The sequence below is a fragment of the Leopardus geoffroyi genome, chromosome D3, assembly GCF_018350155.1.
Source record: "Leopardus geoffroyi isolate Oge1 chromosome D3, O.geoffroyi_Oge1_pat1.0, whole genome shotgun sequence".
Lineage (NCBI taxonomy): Eukaryota > Metazoa > Chordata > Mammalia > Carnivora > Felidae > Leopardus > Leopardus geoffroyi.
In genome coordinates this window covers 77,867,882-77,894,932 of record NC_059339.1, presented here as the reverse complement: position 1 = coordinate 77,894,932, position 27,051 = coordinate 77,867,882, and the positions used below count along the sequence as shown (strand labels likewise).

General features: G+C 46.6%; 1 protein-coding gene and 1 long non-coding RNA gene across 6 annotated transcripts in view; both read left to right on the top strand.

Moving 5' to 3' along the window:
• The window catches only part of CCBE1 (collagen and calcium binding EGF domains 1), a 258,831-nt gene that overhangs the window by 20,909 nt on the left and 210,871 nt on the right, over positions 1 to 27,051 (top strand). The window lies entirely within an intron of this gene.
• Positions 383 to 25,599, top strand: LOC123587436. The gene is made up of 2 exons (XR_006707302.1): positions 383 to 2,420; positions 2,635 to 25,599. It is a non-coding gene; the product is annotated as an uncharacterized LOC123587436 (long non-coding RNA).

Here is a 27,051-nt window from a genome sequence, read left to right as displayed (position 1 = left end):
AATGTCCAGTGACTCCACAGTGGAGAAGACAGATGGTAGGCCCTCGACCCCTCCCAGGACCTCTGCTCCCACCCCAGCACCACATTCCAGTTTTCAAAACTTTTGATTTTTGTCTGTAGCTCCAAGTAACTTAGAACTTTTTGTCAATTTCTGGTGTCGTCTCTTGACAAATTCCTTCTGTGGGAGAGACTTCAGCTGTCCTCAGCCACCGTCCACACACTTCCCATCTTTGCAGCCAGTGGGCTTCTGGTTTGGGATAGACCAGTTTTTCATGGTCTTCAGGGTGATTGTGGAAATGCTATTGATGTCTAAGTCCTGAATGTGGAGTGCCTTTCCTTTCCCTCTGTATTTTGCCTTTCCTGTAGCTCAAAAAAAATCTGTCTCTGTCTCTCTCTCGGGGTCGGTCTCTACTCTCTTGGTCTTCACTCACTCTGTCCATCGTGGTCTGCTCTGTCCGGGTCCCTTGGTCTCTTGTGTCAGATTCTGGGTTTCCTGGACCCCATGTTTTCCCCTTTTCTGATTTACTCTGTTTTGGTGGCGCCTATAGTCTAGTACTTCCCTGAGAGTCTTTGGAGGGATTTTTTCTTTTTCTCTTTTTTTTTTTTTTTTTTTTTTGAGTTGCAGCAATTCACCCATCCAGTTGCCCATTTGGTCTCCACTGGATGTCTTTTAGACATTTCGAAGATAATCCATCCAGATAGACACGGTGATCATGTCTCTCTCGATACAAACGCTGCTGCCCTCACTTGTGACCTCAATACCTGAGGAGTTGCTCTAGACTGATCTGGAAGTGATTTTAGATTCTTCCTATCAAATATATGTAAACATGGGCTCTGTTGACTGCTACCAACCTGGTCCAGGCCACCCGTATGTTTGGCCTAGACTGTTGTAACTGTTGCCTCCTGTCCTGCCTCTTGGAATCTGTTTCCACGCATCAGAAAGTGAGATCCTGAACCTTAAAAGGGATGATGCCTGACCCCAGCTTAAAATTCTTCAGTGGGCTCTTACTGCCCTGGAAACAAAATCTATACTCCTTACCTTAGTCTGTGGGGCCTCTAGTGATCTGACCTCTTCCTGTCTACCCTCATCCTATGTTCTTTCTTCAGTTTAGCTCATTTCTTTAGATGGCAGACTCTTCCTTGTTTCAAGGTGTTGCCTATTTGGTTTCTACTGCCTGGATTAAAAAGTCTTCCCCTGCTTAAGAACACAAAACCCCAGTAGTTGCTCGCTCCCAGTCCTTCAGAAGTTAGCGTTACCACAGTATTCTCCCCCAGTCTCTGTGGTTCTCCATACCAGGTCCTTGTTTTCTCCTGTTAAGGTACTTAAGTCCATTTGTGGCTTTATCTTGTATCTTTTCCGGACTAGATATAAGGGCGGGGTCATGCCTATCTTACTCTGATTCCCCGTGCCTAACACAGCACCCTGCCTGTTTTCCACACAGAATGCGTGTTTGGGGAAAGGTGAATGAATACACATGGTCCTTGTGCAATAAGGTCATCCTCTGAAACAGAGCCATGTTTACTGTTTGCGGATTTCAGTTTGTACTCGGCTCTGTTCCAGATCTGTATAGGGCAGTTTACAATACATAAAATATGAAGAGAGCATCAATTAAAAAGACCAAAAGAGGACTGGGACTGGAGAAACGGAGCCAGGATTGACGGTAAGAATGTCTACCGTACAGACAGACAGACCTGCTGTGGGTGGCCCAGCTGGCTCCCAGCGCCCCGGCAGCCGATGAGAAACTGCTCCCCGAGTCCATATGGTCAAAACTGAACAATGCCTGGGGGAGCTACAACTGGTCTTGATATGAAGACCAAAGAGATTTCGCCCAAAGGTCACGGTGGAAAGAATGGTACATAACGTGATGGAGCCTTCCCTATAATGGACGTGGTCAGTTGCACGGGAATAACTCTCAACCATGACCTTCAAGTGCAGACTCCCGCTGTCCAACCACGTCCGGTTTCCTTAAGGCCTGTTTCTGGGCCCCTGGGACGTTGCTCGGGCCATACGTGCTGTGTGGTGACGTTCATTGCTGCTGTGGTTGCTGCTGCCTGCTTCGAGAGAGGACCTATGTGGGTGGGGACAGGGGTGTCCACTCCGGCTTTAACTATCTGTAACTTCCTTTCTTTGTCCTAACCAGGCATTACTGGCTCTTAGTATGGCGTGCCTTCTCTTCCTGACTGGCTCCTGTTAAACATCTTAGCGATCCTGCTTTCCTCCCAGACTTTTCTTTTTCCATCCATCCCATCTGTAGGTCTGGTATATACTTCCTCCAGCAGTGTCTCGTGGCTTAAACAGGTCTAGTCTCCAAGACAACACCGCGAGGATGTTGTGAATCTTCGTACTTGAAAATGGCCATCTGGAAAGCAAGGAGTCCGTCTCACTCCCGCAAATGCCTGTACGACATAGGCAGTCAGAAGGTATTCCTGAATGGGTAAAACGATGGGGGGGATGGGTGAATACATTCCTTCCCAAAGGCCTTCTCTAGCCACGGTTACCTTACCCTCACTCTGGATAGACCAGCTGGGTTTTCATGTTCTGGATGGTGTGTGGGGCTTTCCAGGGCTAATCTGCGTGCGCCGTCACTAAGATTCTAAGGAGAAGGGATATAAACGAGGACGTTATTTTCCTTAGCTTTGTAGAAGAGTAAATGAAGTCTCTGAATGTGGGAGCTGTCCACTTAAGCGAGGCTGCCCAGAGCAAAACTGCTCTGAGGAGTGGACGATCTCCTACTTAGTTTTCTCCGAAGATCGCTCAAAGTGAAACCAGCCACTGAACATTCCAGTCGCTACTATGAAAAGTAAGCCGAGTCCATAGATCTTATCGCATCGTGGGTAGGCTACAGACCTCTCCCTCGGGATCAGCTCTAATACCGAAATGCAGTATAACGCGACAGATGACCGAACGCCGTTTTGCTGCACGGGCTGCCGCTGTTTGTAATGAAGCTTTCCTTACCGGGACCGCGAAGTGTCCATAGCCACAAAAGCTGGTGCCACTTGGTCTGGTCAGCTGACTGGTTCTGGGTTCTTTCCTTCAACATTCTTCTAATCCAAGTTGCGACTTAACGTTGGGGGTCGTGTTCGCGATTTCCGTTTTGTGCCTGACGAGAAGCCACGGATGAAGAAGATAGGAATGTGTACAAGGGCGTGCAAGTGACCGTCTTGGTGGAGATGGTATGTGACAGGCCTTGTGAGCTAAAACCTGGATGTGATTAAATGCTTGGATTTGCTCAGGGATGTTGAGGTTTTAGAGCCATAAGCTGTTGTTACTTATTAAATTCTTGCGGAAAATAAACTGTTGTTGTAAATCTGAACCTTTGGAGATCCTAACCCCCTCTTCCCAGCGGAACAGTTTTTCCCGTTCACAACACAATTGTTGATTATACAAGATTTCTTAAGAATGCGAATATTGTGTAACAGAAGAGATTGTGTTTAATTTTCTGGACGTTGCCAAATATGCTCTTCACATTAATTTTGGTTGTATCCAGAAATATTGACTTCGCTTTTAATAATCATAAGATGCATTGCACACCTCCCGTGTCCCAGGCACTGCCTTAGGCTCTATACGTGATTTTCTTGAACTCTTTCGGCAACCTTATGGCAATTTTTGTTCTTCACAAATGAGATGAATTAAGGCTTAGGACTGTCGAGCAACTTAATGTCCTTGAGCTTGTGACAGACCCATGGTGGAGCAGGGTTTCCAGTTGTGATTATTCTTACTCCTTTCTTTCCACAGAATTTTCTTCCGTCCTCTTTTGCAGCATAACTAACCACCTTACATCTTGGTGACCCAAAGCCAGGATTTTCTTGCTCCTGGTTCTCTGGGTTTGCATTTGGGGCAGGGCTCATCAAGGATGGTGTTGGCTGGAGGAAGCAAGGTGGCCTCTGTCATGTGTTGGGGGCCTTGGTGCTGGCTGCCAGCTGGAAGGCCTCCGTTCTCTAAGTGACCTCCCTACCTGTTCCTTGAGTCAGTAGTCTGGGCAGGGCCTCTCTTCATGGTGGTCTGAGCGTTCGAGGAGCACAGAGATGGAAACTGTCTGAGATGGAAGCTTTTAAGGTCTAAATTACTCAAGACTGGAACCAGTGTAGGTCACTTTGCTGTATATTGATTGTGTGTGTGTGTGTGTATTTTTAATTTTTAGAGCACGAGAACACGAGTGGGGGAAAGAGGGGCAGAGTGTGTGTGTGTGTGTGTGTGTGTGTGTGTGTATCTTAAGCAGGTTCCATGCTCAGCACAGAGCCCCGTCCTACAACCCTGGAATCATGACTTGAGCGGAAATCAAGAGTAGGACTCAACCAACTGAGCCAACCAGGCACCTGTTGTGTATTTTTAAAATTTTTTTTCTAATTGCAGTGCAGTTAACCTGAAGTGTTATTGGTTTCAGGTGTACAATATAGTGATTCAGTTCTGTACATTACTCCGTGCTCATCAAGATAAGTGTACTCTTAATCTCCTTCACCTATTCTATGCATCCCCCCATCTCCCCTCTGCTAACCATCTGTCCTTCTAGTTTGAGCCTCTTTGTTTTGTCTCCTTTTCCCCCCTGCTTGGTTCACTTGTTAAATTCCACATATGAGTAAGATCATATGGTGCTTGTGTTTCTCTGACTTATTTTGCTTAGTGTTATACTCTCTAGATTCACTGATGTTGCAAATGGCGAGATTTCATTCTTTTTTGTGGCTGAGTAATAGTCCGCACACACCACATCTTCTTCACTTCTTCATCTACGGATGGACACTCAGGCTGTTTCCGTGATTTAGTTATAGCAAATAGCATTGCAATAAACGTAAGGGTGCATGCATCTTTTCAAATTAGTGTTGTATCCTTTAGGTAAATACCTCATGTGCCATTCCTGGATCATAGGGTAGTTCTGTTTCTAATTTTTTGAGGAACCTTCCGACGGTCTTCCACAGTGCCTACGCCAGTTTGCATTTCCACCAGTTGTGTGTGAAAGTTCCTTTTTCTCCACATCTTCAATACTTGAGTTTCTGATCTTTGCCATTCTGACAGGTGTGAGGTGATCTCTCACTGTGGTTTTGATCTCATTTCCTGATTGATAGTGAGCAACTTCTCACGTGTCTGCTGGCCATCTGTAGGTCTTTGGAGAAATGTCTGTCTTCCCAATTTTAATGGATTTTTTTTGTGGTGTTACAGAAGTTCTTCATGTATTGTGGGTACTAACCCCCTGTTGGATGTGTCATTTGCAAACATCTTCTCCCATTGCCTTTTAGTTGCGTCGTTTCCTTTGTTGTGCAGAAGCTTTTTATTTTGATGTAGTCCCAATAGTTTATTTTTGCTTTTGTTCGCCTTGGGAGACCTACCAGAGAGTTGTCATGGCTGCTTTCAGAGAAATTACTGCCTGTGCTCTCTTCTCAGACTTTTATGGCTTTCAGTCTCACATTTGTCTTTAATCCGTTTTGAATTTATTTTTGCGTGTGGTGGAAGAAAGTGGTCCAGGGGCACCTGGGTGGCTCAGTTGGTTAAGTATCTGACTCTTGATTTCTGCTCACATCACGATCAGTCAGTTCATGAGATTGAGCCCCACGTCGGGCTCTGTGCTGACAGTGTGGAGGCTATTTGGGATTCTCTCTCTTTAACCCTTTTCTGTTCATGCTCTTTCAAAAAAAAAAAAAAATCCAGTTTCATTCTTTTACACGTAGTCCAGTTTTCCCTACACCATTTGCCAAAGAGACCGTCTTTTTGTCCCTATTGTATATTCTTCCTCCTTTGTTGAAGATTAAATGACCATGTTGCAAATTTACATTGGAGTGCTCTATTCTCCATTGATGTCTGTTTTTGTGCCAGTACATACTATTTTGATTCGTACAGGTTTGTGATCTAGCTTGAAATCTGGAATTGTTACCTCCGGTTTTTTTTCTTTTTCAAGATTACTTTGGCTATTCAGGGTCTTTTGTGGTTTCATACAAATTTTAGGATTGTTCTAGTTCTGTGAAAAATGTCGTGGGTACTTTGGTGGGGATTGGATTGACTCTGAAGATTGCTTTGGGTAATGTGGACACCTTAACAATGTTTCTAATGCTTGAGCATGGATTGTCTTTCCATTTGTCTTCGATTGCTTCAATGTTGTATAGTTTTCAGAGTACAGGCTTTCGCCTCCTTGGTTAAGTTTATGTTTAGGTATTTTTGGTGCAGTTGTAAATGGGATTGTTTTCCTAATTTCTCTTTCTGCTGCTTCATTATTAGTGTAAAGAAATGCAGATTTCTGTACATTGATTTTTGTATTCTGCACTCTTAATTCATTTATCAGTTCTAGTTTGTGGAATCTTGAGGGTTTTCTACTTAGAGTATCCTGTCCTCTGCAAATAGTGAAAGCTCCTTACCAGTTTGGATGCCTTTTATTCTTTTTTCTTGTCTGATTGCTTTGGCTAAGAATTTGGGTACTATGTTGAATAAAGGTGGTGAAAGTGGAATCCTTGTCTTATTCCTGACCTTAAGAAACAGCTGTTTTTCTACAGAGAGTAGGATGTTAGCTGTGGGTTTTTCACATATGACCTTTATTATGTTGCAGTATGTTTCCCCCAGACCTCCTTTTTTGTTTGGCTTTTATCATGAACGGATGTTATACTTTACAAATGCTTTTCCTGCATCTGTTGAAATGATCATAAGGGTTTCATTTTATGTGATGTATCCCATTGATTTTGTGAATATTAAACCACCCTTGCATTCCAGGAATAAATCCACTTGATCATGGTGAATGATATTTTAAATGTATTGTTGGATTTGGTTTGCTAACCTTCTGTTGAGGATTTCTACATCTATATTCATCAGGTTTGTTTTTGTTTTGGGTAGTGTTTTTATCGGGTTTGGTATCAGGGTAATGCTGGCCTCATAGAATGAATTTGGAAGTTTGCTTTCTTCTTGTATTGTTTTAGAATCCTTTGAGAAGAAATAGGTATTAACTCTTCAAAAGTTTGGTAGAATCTATCTGTGAAGCCATCTGGGCCTGGACTTTTGTTTTTGGGAGTTTGATCACTGATTGAATTTCATTGCTGGGAATTGGTCATTCAGATTTTCTATTTCTTCCTGATTCAGTTTTGGGAGGTTGTAGATTTTGTTGGTATATAATTTTTCATAACCTCTTACAATCTTTTGTATTTCTATGGTGTCAGTTACCTCTCATTTCTGAGTTTGAGGGTTTGTTGTCTGGGTTTGAGTCTGGCTTAAAGGTTTATCAATTTTATTGGTCTTCTCAAAGAACCAGCTTCTGGTTTCATTGACCTATTGTTTAGTTTCTCTATCATTTATTTCTGCTCTTATACTGGCTTTGGGTTCTATTTTTCTGGCTTCTTTAGGGGTGTGTAAGGTTAGGTTGAGATTTTTCTTCTTGAGGTAGGCCTGCATTGATGTAAACTTCCCTCTTAGAACAGCTTTTCCTGCATTCCAAAGACTTTGGACCATTACATTTTCTTTTGTCATTTTTTCATGGTTTTGTATGTTGACCCATTCATTTAGTAGCATGTTATTTGACCTTCATGTATTTATGCTCTTTCCAGATACTTTCTGTGGTTGATTTTTCTAGTTACATAGCATTGTAGTTGGAAAAGATGCACGGTAGGACCTCAGTCTTTAATTTGTTAGACTCGTTGGGGCTAATATGTGATCTGTTCTGGAGAATGTCCTGTGTGCACTTGAGAAGAATGTATAGGTGTGTGCTGTTTTTGTGGATGGTATGTTCTGAATATATCTGGTAAATCTCTCTTGTCCAATGTGTCATTCAAAGCCAATGATTCCTTGTGGATTTTCTGTTTGGATGATCTGTCCATTGATGTAACCGGGGTTTTAAAGTCCCCTGCTCTTACCGTTTTATTAGTTCCTTTATATTATTTAAAAAAATTTTTTTTAATGTTTATTTTTGAGATCGAGAGAGAGCATGAGCAGGGGGAGGGGCAGAGAGAGAGAGGGAGACACAGAATCCGAAGCAGGCTCCAGGCTCTGAGCTGTCAGCACAGAGCCTGACACAGGGCTCGAACTCCTGGACCGTGAGATCATGACCTGAGCTGAAGTCCTTTGTATTATTTTTTCTGTATTTGGGTGATCCCGTGTTGGGTGCGTAAATATAACTGTTAAGTAATCTTGTTGGATTGTCCTTTTTATTATAGTGTCTTTTGTTAAGGTTTCTTTGTTTTGTGTTGGAGAGTGTGAGTGGGGGAGGGGCAGAGGCAGAGAATCTTAAGCGGGTTCCACGCCCAGCGCGGAGCCCAACATGGGGCTTGCTCTCACGACTGTGAGATGATGACCTGAGCTGAAACCCAGAGTTGGATGCTTAACTGACCGAGCCACACGGGTGCCCTTTTTCAGAGTCGCTTTAAAGTCTTATTTTGTGTGATGCAAATGCTACCCCAGCTTTCTTTTCACCTCTGTTTGCATGAGAAACTTTCTTCATCCCTTCACTTTCGGTCTGCATGTGTCTCTAGGTCTGAAATAAGTCTCTGGTAGGCAGCACAGAGTCTTGTTTTTTTTTACCCATTCTGCCATCCTGTGTCTTCACGGGTGTGTTTAGTCCATTTACATTCCAAATAATTGATACGTACGTACCTACTGCCATTTGTTACTTATGGTTGTTTTTGTAGTTATTACTTCGCTTGTTCTCTTTCATAAGTTGGCTTTCTTTAGTGATACTTAGATTCCTTTATTATTGCTTATCTATTCCTGTCTTTCAACTTGTCGTTACCATTATGTTCGTATATATAACCTCTTGTGCACCTAGCCATCTATATTAAGTTGAGGGTCACTTTGAACTCATTGTTTACTCTCTCCCACCACCCCCATGTTTTAGGAATATGGTGTCCAATTTTACATCCTTTTCTGAGGCCCTCGACTGATTTTTACACTTAGTTTACTGCTCTTAGGCTTCCTCTTTTCTTACTCCTGCTTATGCTCTTTCCTTCCCCTCAGAAGCCCCTTGAACATTTCTTGCAGGGCTGGTTTAGTGGTCGTGAACTGTTGAGAAACTCTTGCTCCTTCTGTCCTGAATGATAGCTTTGGAGGATTCTTGGCTGCAGATTTTTTTTTCCTGTTTAGCCCTTTGAATCTATCCTGCCACTCCCTTCTGGCCTGCAGACTTTGCTGAAAAATCCACTGACGGCCTTATGGGGTTTCCCTTCTATGTAACGGTTTTCTTCTTGCTGCTTTCGCCATTCTCTCTTTATCCCTGCTTTCTTCCATTTTAATTACAACGTATCCCAGTGTGGACCTCCCTGGGTTGATTTGTTTTGAGGGCTCTCTGTGCCTCCTGGATCTGGATTTGTTTCCTTCCTCGGATTCGAGAAAATTTTCAGCTTGTTTCTTCAAATATTCTGCCTCCCTCTCTTGTCCTCCTGGGATCCCTGTTGTTGAATGTTGTTTTGCGTGATGGTGCTACTGAGTTCACGATTTTCAGTTTTTGTTTTTTTCTTTCCTAGTCAGCCTGATTGCTTTCTATTGCTTTTCTAGGTCACAGATTTATTCTTCCTCTAGTGTGCTGTTTATTCCATCTACTGTAATTCATCCACTGTGGTGTTCATCTCTGATTTTTTTTTTTCTCTTTAAGGGTCTTACTGAGGTCTTCTTTTCTCAAATCCAGTGAGTATCTTCATGATCACTTTTTTTAAAGTTTATTTTTGAGAGAGAAAGCTTGTGCAGAGAAGGGGCAGAGAGAGGGGAGATAGAGAATCTCAAGCAGGGATGTGGTGGTGGGGGGGAGGGGTGCTCAATGTCGCGGGTGGGGGGAGAGGGCTTGAATTCACGACCTGTGAGGTCATGACCTGAGCTCAAATCGAGAGTTGGATGCTTAGCTGACTGAGCCACCCAGGTACCCGATGATCATTACTTTAAACTCTTTTATCAGGCATATTATCCACATTTGCTTAGGTTTCTTGCGATTTTGTCCTGTTCTTTCATTTGGGAGGTATTCCTCGGTCTCCTCGTTTTGTCCGTTTGGAAAGTCCTCTAGGTCTCCTGCTCTTTGAAGATCGTGGCCCTGCGAAGAAGGGGTCCCGTAGTGCCCTGCAGTGCAGTGGCCCCTGGTCACCAGAACTTGGCACTTCCCGGGTGTCTCCTACATGGGGTGGCCGAGCCACTTTTCCCTTCAGTCCGGTTGTCCTGCAGTGGCGCCCTCTCCCTGTCGTGGGCAAGGCTTGGTCCCTGTATCGTTAGCGGGCCAGTCTGGCGCTGTCTTCGGCTTGAGCCGAGTCAGACCCGGTATTCCCTAGAGATGCAGTAGCACCAGACCGTAAGGTGTCTTCCCTGTGTTGTATCTGGGAAGCTTTGTTTGGTGGGCAGGGCTTGCGATCACACCAGCTGCCTGTCCACAGCCCTCTGCTGGGGCCACAGTCTGAATGGTGTGTGTGGTTATCTTTCCCGCCCCCCCACGGCAGGAGTCACTTTGGAGTGGTGCTGGCTCCTGTTGGGGCTGCTTGAACATGGCTGGGTGTGTGTGGTGTTGCTTGTTGGGTGGGTTTTGGCTAAGAGCACGTTGCAGGGGTTTTTACCCCGAGTGTAATAAAGTGAAGTGGAGTGAGTGCTGGGACTGTGCCGGTTCCCGCAGGTGGGTGTGTGTTTGTGCTGGGGAGTGGGAGAGGGAAATGGCACCTGCCAGTTCCTTCGGTCCTGGCAGTCTCTCCCGATAGTCTCTGTCCCTCTGGGGTAAACTGCTCCCCCTCCTATGTGCCCCGGGTGTTTTTCAAGCTGCTCCTTCGGGGCGTCTGGGTTGGCTTGGTTGGTCAAGTGAACGACTGCAGCTCAGGTCATGATCTTGCAGTCTGTGAGTTCGAGTCCCGCGTCAGGCTCTGTGCTGACAGCCCGGAGCCTGCTTCGGATTCTGTGTCTCCCCCTCTCTCTGCCCCTCCCCTGCTCATGCTTTGTGTCTCTCCATCTCTCAATAGTAAACAAACAGTTAAAAAAAAAAAAAAAAAAGTTAAAAAATAAAAACCCCAAAACTCCTATGCTGTCTCTGCCCAGGCTGTTTGTTCTGTCTCTTTCAGGATGCGGACTCCATTTCCTCTTGCCCTCCTGGCTCTCCCAGAGTCGAGCCTGCTGATTTTTAAAATTGCAAGTTTTAAGGCCTGGTTGTAAGAGCTCAAGAAATTTGACTCCTCTGTTTTTCAATGCCACATGTGGGGTTCATCTTCCCTGTGCGGGCCTCCCCAGTGTGAGCATCTGTTTCTCTCCCTTCTTTGCACCTGTGGGTCTGTTTAGCTCCCAGCTCTTTTCCCTTCCTACCCTCTTCGATGTGGCCTCTACCCTGCATTCAGCTGTGGGGTTCGTTCTGCCAGCCCTCCGGTTGTTTTCTGGGTTATTTACACTGTTCTGTTACCTTGTTGTATCTGGGACGAGGTGGGCTTACGTATTCGGCCATCTTCCCTAGACGTCTCTGTGTGCTGTTGACCGAACCAAGTGACAGGGCCAGCCCAGATTGTAGGGAGGTGGCCTGTGCAGATGGATGGGAGGGTTGTTGGAGGCGGTTCTTGCAGAGAAGCTTTGCTGTAGGTTCCTAACCACCAGCCCATGGACCAGAATCCTCCTTCTCTTGACGTCTTTTTTTCTGTTGACTTAGTCTCTCATGTGGCTACTTCGACTTTCCAAACAGCTGCTCCAACCATTTCTTTGCTCCATTTTCTTTTCTCTATTTCCGCACACGATAGCCGTTTGGAGCTCTTGGCCTCAAGTTCTAGTTTGATTATGGCTGCATTCATGCACTTGCTTGTCTGTGTGAATCAAGACTGTCCCATGTCCACAGCTAAAGACCTTCCTGCTTGCTTTTCTCATTCCTTTGAAGGCCATGCACATTTCACTCCTCTTGCTTGATTTATCGTGTTCTCTCCAAACTTAGCATCCTGCCAGCCTTCTCCTTATGGCCAGTGGAGCCAACACTTTCCTGGCTCCATAAACCTATCTTGGAGTGAGTATTGATCCCTCTCGTACCTCTCCCCCGTGCTCCTCTAATCCACCAGATAAGAACAGCCTTGACATGCGTGTCTTCCGTCACCACTCATGGTCAGGCTTCTGTCACCTCATCTGTCACAGAACACAGCGTTCCAGCGATCCTCCTCCCTCCTCCTCTCCCCCTGCTCCACTGTTCTTCCCGCAGCTGCTGCTCTTTGGAAAATGCTATTGATGAGGCTACATCCTGTCCCCTCCTTCCCACCAGTTACTTATTGCTGGACCCTTGAACTGCTGTCTGTTGTTCTGGACCTTTCAGCTGCTGTTGTCTTCCCTCTCCCCCCAAACTCAGTAAATACTTAGGTGAGAATTTTCCCCTTTTGTAATCATTAAAGCCCATTCAGCTGCTTTCTGTGGAACTCTGCTCAAGGCCAAATTGTGGCGTAGCTTTGAACGTCTCGGGTTTAGGTTTTATTTTGAAGAGTTTCCGAGATCCTCTTTGTACCATGGAGTTGACAGAATTGAAGATTCGGGGGTAGGGGGGTGCATGGTAGCAATAGAATGTTTTGCTAAGGAAGAGACAGGTCTGCTCTGAGATAGTGGCATTCTGGAAATGGATACTTAGCTGGAGTTGTAGAAGACGGGGGTCGTGTGGTTGTGTAGGATGCGAGCCATCCACGCCTGTGTGTGTGACAAGGCAAGCCTTAATTATAAAGGAGGTGGATAACCTCTCCGTCTTCATACATCTTCCCTTAGGATCATTCTTTCCATTCTAAGCTCATGTTTCCTCATCTCAGGCCTATCTGTATTTCACTTTCTGGTGCTTTACCCCCCTTGAGGAAGAAAGAATCCATTAACACTTATGTTGATTGAAAATGGCAGGGGACTGAATGTGCCACCCTCCCCCTGTAATTCATATGTTGTACTGAACCTTCAATGTGATAGTATTAGGAGATGAAGTCTTGGGGGAGGTGATTAGGTCATGAGAGTAGAACTCTCGTGTATGGGATTCAGGCCCTTGTTTAAAAACAAACAAAACTTGCTGCCATGTGCTGACACAGCAAGAAGACGGCTGTCTGTGAACCAGGAAGCAGGCTCTCCTCAGACATGGAGTCTGCTGGCACCCTGACCTTGGACTTCCTAGTCTCCAGAACCCCGACAAATGAGTGTATGCGGCTTAAGTCACCCAGTCTCTGGTATTCTGGCATAGCCGTCTGGACCAAGCAGTCATTCCTATGAAAGTGTCTGTTTCTTTAGTTGTGAGATTAAAAAAAAAAAAAAACAAAAAACAAAAAAACCGGAATACGGTCACCAAAATGTGTAATGCTTGTGGGTCTTGCCTTAAAAACTGGGGGAACCCTCCCGTCAACACGCACACAGGCCATGCTTCTTATCTCTGTCCTGTTTTCTTGCTACCTGGAGCACAGTCGTGGTGTGGGAGTGAAAATAGAAACCCCTGAAAAGCAGGAAGCGGCAGCCCAGTATCCTACTAGCCTGTGCTGCTTACGGACATCATAGCGGGAGAAGTCGATCTTCGAGTCATTGTTAGTGGACTTTGTAGCTGCCGAATAGATCAAGTTAATGTCACGTCAAGACTCCTACGTGTTGGGTGCCTGTTCCACGCTCTGCTGGGTGCCTTTTACACGACGGCCTCATGAGGCGGCCAGTTCTCACGTCTTTGACCCAGGCAGACAGGCTGAACGTGGTTGATAAACTTGCCTGAGATCCCACAGCCTCGAGGTGGCCCTGCCTCTGGGCTTCCGTCCAGGTCAGCCTGACCCCGGGCTCAGGAGCTTCTCGTCGTACCAGCCTGACAACCCACGTCTGTGCAGAAGTTTGTGGACAGACAGGAGGAGCCCAAAGTGATAACCGGGCAGGTCACTTCTGGCCCTTCGTGGAATCTGCGGGAGAGGTCACGAGGTCACCTTGTGTGGCCTTGCTCCTGCCTCGGCCTGGAGGTCTGTGAGCCTCTGCTAGAGACCTGGCTTCGAAGGCAGCTTGCTCCTAGCAGCGGGGACGTGCCCGGGCCGCCACTGCTGTGCACGGGCCCTGAGGGGCGATCGTCCCCCACCTCCCCTCCTGGACCCTGTCCTCCGAGCCACAGGACACCCCTTGTTACTGTATCCTTCAGTGCTTAGGGTCCTGCCTCTGTCTCCTGTAGATTTTTCAGGGGTCGAGGCATGAAGGCAGCAGGCAGCTGTTGGTCAGAAACCCCACTTCTCGGGGGAACCTGCGATGGTTAACGGAGGTCGGGTGCACCGGCCACAGGCATCCCGTCTAGATGGGACCTTGTTACTCAGGAGTGCGGTCCAAGGCCTCGGTCTTCAGTGTTGGCAACCATTGTGTGGACGATACTCTGCTGGAGAACAGTGACAGCCGGAATAAGATAAATGCAGCTGGGAAACGGGGCTGCTGGCTCCTTCGTATGTCACATCCTGCACTGGTTTCCCCAAACGCTGTGCACATCTTTGTGGCTAGCTGTGAAACAAGATGTGCCTTCGGGAGGAATACACGGGACCGTTCCTAATCTGTCGGTGGTGAGCTTGCCTGATGGAGGAGGACAAGGTGACTTGTAACTTCATAGATGTGCTTTCTAGCTTGGTTGTCACCTTCGGGATGATAGTAAACCCTCTCCAGTGGGTAGGACGTGGCAGCTTCCGCGGGCCCCGGGTACTTTGCGTGATCACAGTTCCTGGCTCAGGCCACTGGGCTGGGTCTTCAAGCAGAAGGCCATTTTCTCCTAGCTTGCACAGAAAGAGGGAACTTTCCCAGGAGGCCGTGAAAACATGGGTGCTTGTGCTCTCTAAAGGGGTGAGCCTTGCAGGCTAGTTGGTATCGTTTGCTCCCTGTTCCCTTGGCATCACCCCCAGGTTTTCACTACTGCCTTCTGCACATTGTAGCCTTCACATGTTGGTGAACTTGGATTGACTCCAGCCCCCCATGGTGTCCTTACTCAGAGCCGTGTTCCTCAGCTGACAGTAATAGCCATAAAGCGGATGTTCACTAGACCCATTTGTCCTGTCTCCTGGTGAGCAGTACGCTTTTCAGCGGGAAACACTTAAGCGGCAAGAGCTTGGCCCGAAGGATATACATGAACTCAGACCTATAAACATGACTGCCCTTGAGTGTAATGCTCCCTGCCGTCTAGAGGTTTCCTTTTATTTTGCCTTCAGAAGAAAATCAGATTTTCTTGTTGTCTACCCATCGGGAAGTGATAACATCCAGATATTTCTATGAGCTTGAGTTGTTTGCAGTTGGATGTGTAAAATGAGCATAGCCAGATAAATGGTTAAAATGATGTGCTATATTCCTACTTCTTGAAGAATTTTCATATGAGGTTGCTTCACCGGTAAGCCTAATAATGATTATTTGACACTTGGGATAAAAAAAAAAAATTTCCTGTGGGTTCCTTCTGTGATTACAAGCCACCTAGTCTGGTGTTTTGGTTGCCATTAACCGTTAGGAGCCTTTCGTGCTAATAAACTGAGAAGTCCACACGTGTTCTGTGCCGTAACCAGTAAAATCAGGTTTAAAGTGCTGAGATTGGGAGGATCTTCTGTCTCTCTTGAAGATCGTTATTGGTTACAAAGTAGGGATTTTTGCCTGGGTCCTTACGAGTGAGCTTCCGTGTGGGAAGGTGCACCCTCGTTGACGGGGCAAATGGTTGCATGCGCGTGGAGGGGAGAATGTCGGCTAATACATACAACCACATCGGCTTTGTAGGATTTCTCCCATCAAATCGTGAGAAAACTGCAGTGGGATCTATTTGAAGTCCTGGCTAACTTTAGCTACTGGACTTGTGTAAGTAAATGTAATCCCCGAGAGAGGAAGCCAGTGGGAGGGTATTTAAAAAATCGGACTCTACTCTTGTTTCTTACCAGGCGTTTTCGCTTTGTTTCTGCCTCAGCCCACCTCTTTGGTACTGTGTTTCAGATTTCTGGTGGGTAGCTCTTAATTGGGAAGACGTACTTAATCGGGGCGTCGTAGTTTAAGGGCCAGGGGTGGAGGTGGGTAGAGGATTTCTGTTGAAGCCCCATTTGGAGTGTGCCCGTCCTTTCTAGAGTTGTGTGTTTTTTGGGCATGTCTTAGAGGAGGAGAGTTAATGCTCTGGTTTGTGTTGTTTTTTTTTTTTCTTTTTTTTTTTAGAGACAAGCACGAGTGTGGGAGAGGGGGACACAGAATTCGAATCAGGGTCCAGGCTCCATATTGTCAGCACAGAGCCTGACTTGGGGCTCGAACTCATAAACTGAGATCATAACCTGAGCTGAAGTCAGATGCTTAACCGACAGAGCCACCCAGGCGCCCCAGTGCTCTGGGTTCTAATGGGGAGTCTCTCCTTTGAGTCTGCAGCCCCATCACCAACCAGAGCTATCTCCTCTGTTTATCCTCACCCGCCAGATAGATGCACGTGGATGGTTCTTTTCTTTCTCCAAACCTCTGGTGGCACAACGGCCCTTCTCTGGGCGGGGGGGGGGGCCTGAAGGCTCAGCACACACAGTGCGTGCAAAAACAGAGCTCCTTTTCCCAGCCTAGGGTTCTAGACTTGGCTTACGGTTTTCAGCACCAACCTCCCGGTGTCCCAGACTGCGGTCACGGGAGTTACCCGTTTTTCTCTGCCTTTCAAAAATCCTCTAGGCTCACTCAGTTGATACTAAAGCCTCCATCTCATGAGTGTCTCACAAGAGATCTCTGTCCATCTCCAGTGTTCCTGAGCTCATCGTCTCTTGCCTTAAATATGGTCTGCTGGCCTCAGCCTCTGAATGGTCTTCCTCCTGATTTTCTCCTGTGCTGCCGCGTCCTCCTGTGTTGAGGCCGCCAGTCTGAAGTCCCCCCAGCTCTGCCTGGCTTTGCCTGGAGACCGCCTCTTAGCTTGGCCAATCCAGCTGTGCCAGCCTATAACCCTGTCTCCTCCCCCTCCCCCTTCTCGAGTCCCAGCCTCACTGAACCCTGCCACAGCTGCGAAGATGGGTCATCCACATCGGGACACTCGAGAACGAAAAGGCTATTAATAATTATTCCGATATCCTAGGCAAGCATGGAGACTTTTCCCGGCAAATCAGGACATCCGTTCACTCGGTTGCCTCTTCCCTTGGGATCCCCCTCCCCACTCAGCCAGCAGATTCCCCGTCCTTCAAACTCGGCTTAGATATTACCTGCTCGGTACATCCCTCTGTAACCAGAGACGAACACTAGTTTTGTCTTTCGGGCTTGGTGTTGCTTTTTCATGCTGTTCTTAAGTAAAGCATGTGTATGCTGTGTCCCACAGAGCGTCTCTCCCCAGTCCCGGTGACGGTGGGCTCCGTGACCAACAGAAAGAACGCTGTTTCTCCTCCTCTGTGGCCCTAGCATCGTGCCTGGTGCCTGGCACTTGGGCAATAGTAAATCTGTTGAATTTAAAAACATTTTTAAAAAAATGAAGTACGTTGAACTTGGGAGCCAGGTTTCCTTCTGTTGGATACTTGAGTATCACGTGACCTGATGTAATTATACCCAAGCTTGCCTCTAGGCTTTTACATGTGTCCTGCCTTCTAGCCTCCAACCTGGGCTTTGGTACTTATTGTCCTGATCTTCCTGAACCTACTGTGGTATTATGGTCTCCCTTTTACATATCTCCTTATCTTCGACATCACGCAGTTCTCACACTTCGTAAATTCTGTATCTCGGGCGACTGTTATGTTAGTTCATTCCCCTCCTCCTCCCCAACTAGACTTTTAGAGTGAGAAATGCCGTCTGTCTGTCCGTCCTGGCCACCTTCCTAGCACAGTGGCTGGCATTTAGGAGGCAGTCAACATTTAGGGAGTGGGGATGGGGCTAGTTCTCGTTATTTGTGGATGACGCATTGGCAGATTTACCGGCTTGCTAACATTTATTTGTCATTCTCCCAAATCCATGCTCGTGGGGGCTTCAGTGGTCATTCAGAGACACATGCAAAGTAGTGAGAACTTTGTCTTGATGTGCACATTCCCAGCTGAGGGTGAACAAGGTGACAGTCTGGCGCCTTTTGACACTCCTCCCGTAAACAGGTATCCTTTTTTTGTGGTCTTAGTGCCAGGTTTTCCATATTTGTGTGTTTTGTTGGTGACTCCACTGTTTGAAATGGACCCCAAGGATAGTGCCACAGTGCTGTCTTGTTTCATGGCCCAGGAGGCTGTGGTGTGCCTTACAGAGAAGACCTAAGCCTTAGGGAAGCCTTGTTCAGGCATGAGTTAGTGCGTGCTGTTGGTTGTGGCTCCATTGTTCATGAGTCAACAATATTAAATAAGATGCCTTTCAACAGGAACATAAAACGAGATTAGCCATCAGTTGACAAAAATGTTGTGACCAGAGTCTTGCAGGAACCTAATGCTGTATTTCCCCCCGTAGCAGTTTATTTGCAAATTTAGTGTTTGTGGCAACCTTCCAGACCGTAACTACGGTAAATAATGAAAGCTGGGAGCCCCATTTTTCAGGGAAGTTACAGCTCTGAGAATTTCAGTGTCTTGCATCGAAGCAAATCGCTAGTGAGTACAAGACCTGAAGCTTTCACTCCTCCAATAAATATCTATTGAGCCACTGCTGAGTCAGGCACTGTGTACGTTTGACCCTCGAGATCCTTCACCCCCGAAACAAATGGATGTGAACAGAGTTTCCTGACTTTTTCAGTAAACTATTATAAACAACAACAAACAAACAAACAAAAAAAAAACTCAGTCACACAAATCACCAAACTCCTTTGAGCTAGACCAAAAATATTTACTCTGTGTTTTTGGTCTCCAATCTGCAGGTCCATAGAGACGCCTGTTAGATGGCCGAGTTGTTTTTTCAAGTTGCAACATGTTCCGGATGAATTCCACGATGGGAGAGTATGTTAGCAGTATATTGTCAGAACATCTCCGGGGAAAATGGCTTTGGTGAAGGGGGGGAAAAAATTCACGTTAAAAAAAAAAAAATACCCCATTTCATGATCAAGTCATCAAGGGAGGAAATAGTTTACAAAGATGTATTTATTTCTGTATTTCCCCTTAGTCTGCCAGGTATTGAGATGTCTCAGCAAAAGGCATTTGTCAATCCGTGGTTAGCCTCTTGGCCACGGGATTGTGAAGTTATTCTAACGAGAGACCAGTTCCAGCTGATGATGTCCCAGAGTCCAATTTTCTAGGCTTTTCAGGAGGGTTTTTTGGATTACTTCGTATCATTTTTGAAAAAACCGATTAGGTTGAGTGCTCTTATTCATAGAGGCAGGAAATGGGGGACGGAGTCTTTGACTTAAGAGGACAGTACTGTGGTCTCTACCCTCTGCACAGACATCTCCAGGATATTGCAGGGGCAATACTCTGAAGAGTAATTTCACTATTTGGGAATTGGAGCGCGGTCACTGAGAATGTTAAACTTCTATTTTCCTTAGGAAAAAAAAAAAAAGACTAAAATGTGAAGATTCAGGCTCTGTAAGCAGTCTGTCTAAAGGGCACTTTTTTTTCCCTCCTGTGTTGGACTGAATGATCATATGCTCACCTACTTAGGTTTCTACTTCTGGGGTCTGTGAAGAGGTTCATGTTTCCAGGCAGGGCTACCGTTAGGGTGTAGCGTGCTTTGGCTTGAATCGGGAAAAGGCATCTCTGGAGCTCTAGGCTGATTGACCGGGGGTGCAGGCTGGATTTTGGCCCTGATTGGCTCCCCCACGCTGGGCGCCCACGTGCAGGGCAGAGCTGTACCGCTGTACAGAGAGGTCCTGAGTCCTGGAGAGGCCACCGAAGTGGACATATGGAGAATAATCATGGGCTCGTGAGAAACTCGGACGTTGTCTATCGCCGGCCGAGGAGGTAGCTAAAGAGGACGATGTTCCACGGGGACGGTACCGGGGCTAAAGGGACTCTGTGTCCACAGGGACTTAGGACTGGAAAGATGTCTGCACTCTGGTTTCATCTCCACAACCTCTCATTTTACAAGTGAGCAAACCGTCTAGGAGACTTTCATCTGGGTGTTTGATCGTGTGGCCCCTTGCTGGCGGTGGGGAGAGTTTTGTGCTTTGGTCCCCTCAGAAGGGACCTCTGCGTGTCTATAACACAGCCACATGTCAGTGGGCGCTGTGGCCGGGCCCCGCCATGGTTCCTGGGATCCCGGGTCTCCGGAGATCCTGACCTTGTGGTCAGGCACATCCCTAGCGTGGAACTGCTTTCTGGCGACATACTAGATGTGATGGATTTTGTCTCCTGTCCTTTCTTTCTTTCATTTTGGCATGCAATAAATAGTAGTTGCTAAAAGTACAACCAAATTGTCGAAGCTCTTTGATATGCTGGGACTAATTTCTGCCTTCCCACCTCCCCATTTTTAAATTAAATTTTATTTAGGTGCTGGAGAGAAAGTCATACTTTCAAGAACCAGCTGGTTATTCGAAAGCCCTGGGAGAAATCTGTGTTAGATTTAACGGTGTCTGTACTGGCTTCTCCTATTCAAAATTGGCTCCTGTTTAAAAGAACACCGTTTTTGAAAAAACTTAACATGTTAAGAGTATTTACGGAATGTGCTCCAGCTTCAGTGTGGGAGGCCCCATTTCCTTATAGAATTTCCGCGGTAACCGAATGCTCAGTGTTTACATGGAACCTTTCTCCAAGGAGATCAGAGGACTGGGAGTTCTTATTTCCTGCCCCCCAGCCCAGCTCTGTAATGTGCGTGGAAGCCATGCAGAGGAGCGTGTAGCATGTGCTGGCTCAGCTTGCTTTCTTTTTCCATTTTTGAAAGATGATTACTTGTGGCATCGTAGGCATTGATCTGGGTGCGGCTGGAAAGATAAATTGGCTGAGCCTTTTTGATGATACAGTGTTGAGCATCACACCTTTTTTTTTTTTTTTTTAATGTTTTTGAGAGAGCGCATATGGGGAGGGGAGGGCCAGAGAGAGAGGGAGACACAGAACCCGAGGCAGGCTCTGAGCTGTTGGCCTGTGGAGCCTGACGCAAGGCTCGAACCCTTGAACCCCGTGAGATCGTGACCTGAGCTGAAGTCGAATGCTTAACCGACTGAGCCACCCAGGTGCCCCTCTTCATCACTTTTTTTAATTACAATTTTATGACCGATCATGTTAAGCCTGTAGATTGGTGTCATCAACAGTCTTGAAACCCAGATAACCCGAAGGGTCCATGAAGAACATCCTTTTTGTTACGGAGGATCTGAGTTTGGTGTCCCTTGTGTGGAAGGACAATTGCTGTGCGGTGCCCTGCCCCACTCGGGTTGGATGTGAATGAAGGAATTGAAGGAATAGCCTTTGTCTTGGGGTCTCTGTTTCTCCCTTTTAATGCTGCTCCATTCTTGGTGTTCCTTGGCTGCTCACTCCTCACTGCAGAGCTTCCTCCCCCCTGTTCCAGGTGTCCCTTGAACTCCCTCCTGTCTTAGGTCTTGTTCCCTGCAAGCTTTGCTGAGTAGCTCGGCTAGATCTGAACCACTTGGTGTAGCTGTGATCGTATGGTGGTCAGTCCTCTGCGATGTGAACCACTTGGTGTTGCGACACAGATAAGTGGTTCGCGGCTTTCGACAACATCTACGCAGGACTGCTAGAGATAACGGGACCAAGGAAATGAGAGGCTCGAGGTGGACTTTCAGGCTGTGAAAGACCAGGAGTGGAGACATTTGGGGGGCCTGGCCTGTCCCTGACCCTAGGGTATACTCCGTGAAGCCTGTGAACCACGTCAGACCCTAGATGACTCCCCTTCCCAGCTGTCACGGTTTCTTGTCCCTTTCAGGGTTTCTGGGCTTGACTAATGGCAAATTACAGTGGCCTCCCGGTGTGAAGCACCCAGACGATAGAGGCTTTGGGCCCCCCCCCCCACACTCCCAACTGAGACTTGGTGATGGTATAAAGGAATGCTGAACCCCTAGTAGTTTCTGTAGTAGAGGAAGCCTGTGAAATTAGCATTTGGTATCTAGGAAACTTTATGCTTCAGACCAAATAATAAGCCTTGTGTTTACAACTCCATCACTGAAAATGCCGACCTCTTAAAATATATTAGTTAGCCAGACAATTGCCCCGCTAGATACACATGCGAATAATTAGGCCCAGATGCCATTCCTGACCACCAGGAACAAAAACTAATGGCCTGGAATTCATGTCCTCTGAGCAGAGTCCTTAAATTCTCCCTTTGTACAACTAATTTAAAGCCATGGCTCACTGGAAGGTAAATTAACCTCCTTTCCTATACTGCAGACCAGCAATTACCAAACACCCGAGAAAATAATTTAGTGTCGAAGTCGCTGCTCTCCCAAGATTTAATAGAACTTAAAAGACTCCTTCAGACATTCGACAGTTAAATGAGCCACAGCCATGAATGCTTTGTAGGTTTTTAAAAAATTCTGTTTAAAAATAGTACAAAATATAATTGGCTTGCTTTTTTTTTCATGAAGTAGGAGAAGAACATTTCGGTGAACTCTTGTGCCCCCTTGAGATCCTGCCCCGTCCTGTTGAGACGAACACTCTTTCACTTGACACGGACCTACTTCTGGGAAATCTGATTATAAAATTATAGTGTGCAAGTTCACTTCTGTGGGGATGGTCCTCCGGGTTTTTGTTTTGTTTTTTTTTTTTTTTTTTTTTTTTTTAAAGACTCCAAAGCAGAAATTATATTTAGGATACCTCGTTGTCCCTGCCTTTTCCTCCAGCCGCCCTCTTGTGTTCTGTAATCCTGGGCACCACATTCAAAGTAGAGTCAACATTTGGAATAAATCACCGGACCAGATTGCTTACAGGTTTGTGAAAATATCCCAGACTTGCTATATCAGGCTTCATAAAAAAAAAAAAAAAAAAAAAGTGAACATGGGTTCTTTGCTTTCTGAGTGATAGTGTGTGTATTTGGTGTATTCACATGGGGCTTTAATGTCTGATGGCTGAGTGGCAGTCCTGAAGAGCCATGCACAGTGGCCTCTTATGAAGCCGGACTGTGGCCAACAGCTGTGGCCGGTGGGCTCCCTGCAGCCCGCCAGCCTTTCGTGGATGTTTGGACTCCGAGGAAACCTGTTCTGTCCCGGGGCTGGCAACGGTTCAGCTGATGAATCTGGCTGCTGCAGGGTTTTGTAAATAAAGTTTTACCGGGACATATCCATACCTATTTCTTTACATGTTGTTTATGGTTTCTTTCTTGCTACAAAGGCAGAATTTGAGTAGTTGCGGGGGAGAGACCGTATGGCTCATAAAGCCTACAAGATTTAGTATCTGGCCCTTTACTGAGAAGTTGCCAAGAGACATTAAAAAACATATTAGATGTAGCAAGTCCTTGAAGCTGGTCTCCTTATGGCATTCGCCGCTTTTCTGCTCGGTGACTCTGTGTTCTCTTGATTTTTCCCTCCATTGCCAACTCCCGATGGGTGATTAGTCTTGTGGAGCAGCTGGGTGATTGGGGGCTGGCTCTCCTACTGACCTGTGGTCACAGACTTTGCCCTTGGATTTCTATGTTGAATGGAGCCCGTCAACGTTAGTCACAAACTAACCTCTAAGTGGGGCCCCTGGGTGGCTCAGTCGGTTAAGCGTCCGACTTCAGCTCAGGTCACGGATCTCACGGTCCGTGAGTCCATGAGTTCGAGCCCCGCGTCGGGCTCTGGGCTGATGGCTCAGAGCCTGGAGCCTGCTTCCAATTCTGTGTCTCCCTCTCTCTCTCTGCCCCTCCCCCGTTCATGCTCTGTCTGTCTCAAAAATAAACGTTTAAAAAAAAAAAAAAAAAAAAAAAACTTCTAAGAGTATGAAAGTGAATTTTAGAACCAGAGACCACACCTCATGGTCAAGCTCCCTTTGTGTTTGGATGACCATGTCCAGAATCCCAGAGTCTGAGGGACTGCCCAAGGTCCCATGTCATGGTGGTGGCCGTCACCATCTACTCTGGGTCTCTCTGCCCTTGTTCCAGTTCCCTTCCTACCACCATGTTGTTGCCACGCCCACACAGAACATGTGCTGTGTGTCATGTGAACATTTTCTTCATTTCTGCTGTATGTGACTTTATACCAAGTTGGCAAGAGAGCTGTGCTCAAAAAAAAAACAAAAATCCTGTTAATGCTGAATGTATGTAGTCTTTTCCTTCACTGTTGATCAGGGCGGTACTCGGCCAATAAACAGAATGGAGCATTTTTAAATCTTTCGTCAGTAATTATAATTCTAACTACTTTTTCCAGCCTAGTTTTAAACCATTGAATTGTGCCTCTTTCTCTCTTTGTACTATTTTAGTGATGCCGAACGCCTTCTGGCTACATCTATAACCTCTGGAATCAGTATCCTGTATTAATATTTCTTATGGAGCTGATATGTTTGCTTCTGTGTTGTAGGCATGCAAGTTTTGTAAATAACCTGGAAGTCCTCAATCCACTTCTGATAGGATTCCCTATTTTCTCCTCAGGAAGATCCGTATTAAATCGAATAGTAACTAATACTTACTTTTGATTTTGAATGAAAGCGGTGCTATGTAGAGTTTCAAATTCTTGCACCCTTTGCTATCCGCGTGGGATCTTTTATTCTGTTGGGAGTATAAAGCGGCATTGACGTTGAGAATGAATTTGGGGGCTTTATGGGAAGACTTTGGGCAATCTTAACTCCTCCAAGCTTTAGACTCCTTATCCATAAAGTAGAACTAATGTGCTCATAGGAATGTTGTGAGAAAAATGGCACAATGAGTGAAAAGTATAGCCCTGTGTTCACAGTGCTTATACTCTGAATGGAAGCCTTTAAAACTATCATTGGTTAAAATGTTTTCTGTCTAGATACAGCGATGAGACTTCAAATATATCAGTTTTGTTAAGCGGGTGGATTAAAAAAAAAAAAAAAAAAAAGTGACCAGCTTGCATTTCCCCTAAATTGGGTATGAAAAGTTTTGGTGTCTCCCTCCCTGACGGAGTGACCCTCAGCTGTGTTCAGGGTGTCTATGAAAGGCCTAGACTGGTTCTTACTGGGCTCCTGGGGACAAGAGGGACGATTGCCAACTCTGCGGGGATTGTGGGGCAAGAACAATGTCGTTCTTTGAGAGAGCTGGAGGAAAGGGGAAGACCGTGTTAGTGGGAACGTTTTGTCCAGGCTCAGGCCGCAAACCTACATGATTATTTTTGTGGAATGTTGGGGGGGGGGGGGGGCGGGGAGGGACTGAGAAGTGAAATGGTTAGAACAGCCTGACCCCATCTCCTTTTCAGAGTTTTCTATAAAAGCACCTTTGCAGTGGGACTGTGTCAAACAATAATGGAACTGAAATGCCTTCGGCGAGTGAAGAAATGGCTTTCTCAGTTGGTTTCAAGTCCAAACGGGAGGGCAATGGCAGCTGCCTCTGTTTCCTTTTTTTTTTTTTTAACCCTATTGTCAAAAAATATTTTTATGGACCTAAGCTTTGTTAAGGGCTATAGCATTTTAGTCTGGGCTAGAGATTTCCCATCTTAAAGTCAAAAGGAAGTCCATTTGTGTGTGGTCCTTACTGAGCATCAAAAGGATGCCGAGCAAACCTAGTTATCCATCAGGCTGTCGTAACTTGTTCACCCATCAGTGACAGAAGAGGGCGGAGTTTTCCTTGATTCTTTGATTCCGAGTTTGAGACTCCTGGGAGAAAGGCGTATTCTAAAACGATAGCCCTGGATTCTCCCCCTTGTTTTCCCAAAGCTGACATTTTCATCAGTGACAGGAAAGAGGTCCTGTGTGTGGGTCTCGAGTCTGAAGGCACACGGCAACGTCACCAGCTGTGCGTGCCTCCTACCCACCTCCCTTTCTCCGAGGGTCTTGCCTAGGGGGGGAAAAAAAAAAAAAGCCAGGCATACAGCTGCAGAAGATTAAGTTCCTGTCAATCACTCCATCTCAGGAAAGTTCCTTGCTCTAAGATGTGCTGGGCCATGGCTAACAGATTGGTTCTCAGAAGAAAAACATTAACACTGCAGAGAAATCAGGTTAGTTGTAGGAATGACTGCCAGCCTCCTCACTGGCAGAAAGAACCTAAACTCAGTCTAAATGGGAAAACGGCCCTTAGTGTGTGCTCTGGGCAATACCTGTCCCAGAAAGGGGAGCGGTGGGTTTTGTCTTAAAAATGCCTCGTTTTGTTTCCTAGCAAGGCAGTACGTACACGCATTTTTGGATACCTGCAGCAAACCCCAGCGCCAGCAGCTCATCTTTTTAGATTTGCTTTGTTGTCCAAAGAATTACGTAAACGGTCTGAACATCCCTCGCCCCAGTTGAGTTCAGACAATACCGCGCTTGGTGCGACCGTGGGGGTCCTTTTCTTTCTGTAGTCTGGGTGTGGCTTCTCCCGTTTATGCCTCTGGAGAAAATGGAATAGGGTAGAAAGTCCTCAGTCCAGGGGTGAGGTTAAGAAATCCCGTGTGATATGGGGCCGCCTGGGCAGCTCGGCAGGTTAAGCATCCAACTCTTGATTGCGGCTCAGGTTTGTGAGTCTGAGCCCCGAGTCAGGCTCTGCGTTGGCGGTGCGGAGCCTGCTTGGGATTCTCTCCCTGCCCCCGTTCCTCCCTTGCCTGTGCTCTCTTGCTCTCAAAACATCCCGCACGATGTTCAGATTCGTTAGCTGTCATAGCCTGGAAATGGTCCGCTCTTGGGAAATTCACCGTTGCCCCTTCCGGGCCGTCGTCTCTCAAGCTGCGCTAGGGTCTGTTTCTCGAGGTTCTGGGGCTGCTCCCCGTGCACAGACAGGGAGCCTTTGTTTCCTTCTATTTGACTTGTCCCTGCTGCCCGTTGACCACGGAACGCTAACCCGGTTTCCGACTCCAGTGACTTTCCCTAGCGCAGTTTGGGTGCTGAGGTGGAACGTGAAAGGCAGAGGGAGACGTGTGGCTCTGGAATGTTTGGGGAGCATTCCCAGGGCATCAGAAAATGCTTGAATGTGCAAATTCCGGCTGGGATGAGAACTTCAGAGGAAATTGCGCTTAACGTAAGCCGGCGCAGTTTTCTCTGAAAAGATTATCCCTTACGCTAAAAGGATTAGGTACCTTTTTAGTGTGGCGGAGGCTTTCCGAACCCAATCCCATTAGGAGGTTTCCCATGGAAAGCTACAAGTTGAAGGGAGCAGGAGGTTAAGTGTCGTTCAGTGGTAGGAGCCTGGGGAGGAAAGGGTCACTCTGCAGAGGTTGGGAGCCTTTGGTTTGAGTGGAGAGCTTGGCCTCTGCTCTGGTGGTCGCTCCCAATCCCCTCAGACTGGCGTCCAGGCAGGGGCGGACTGAGGACACTAGCCTGTGCCTCT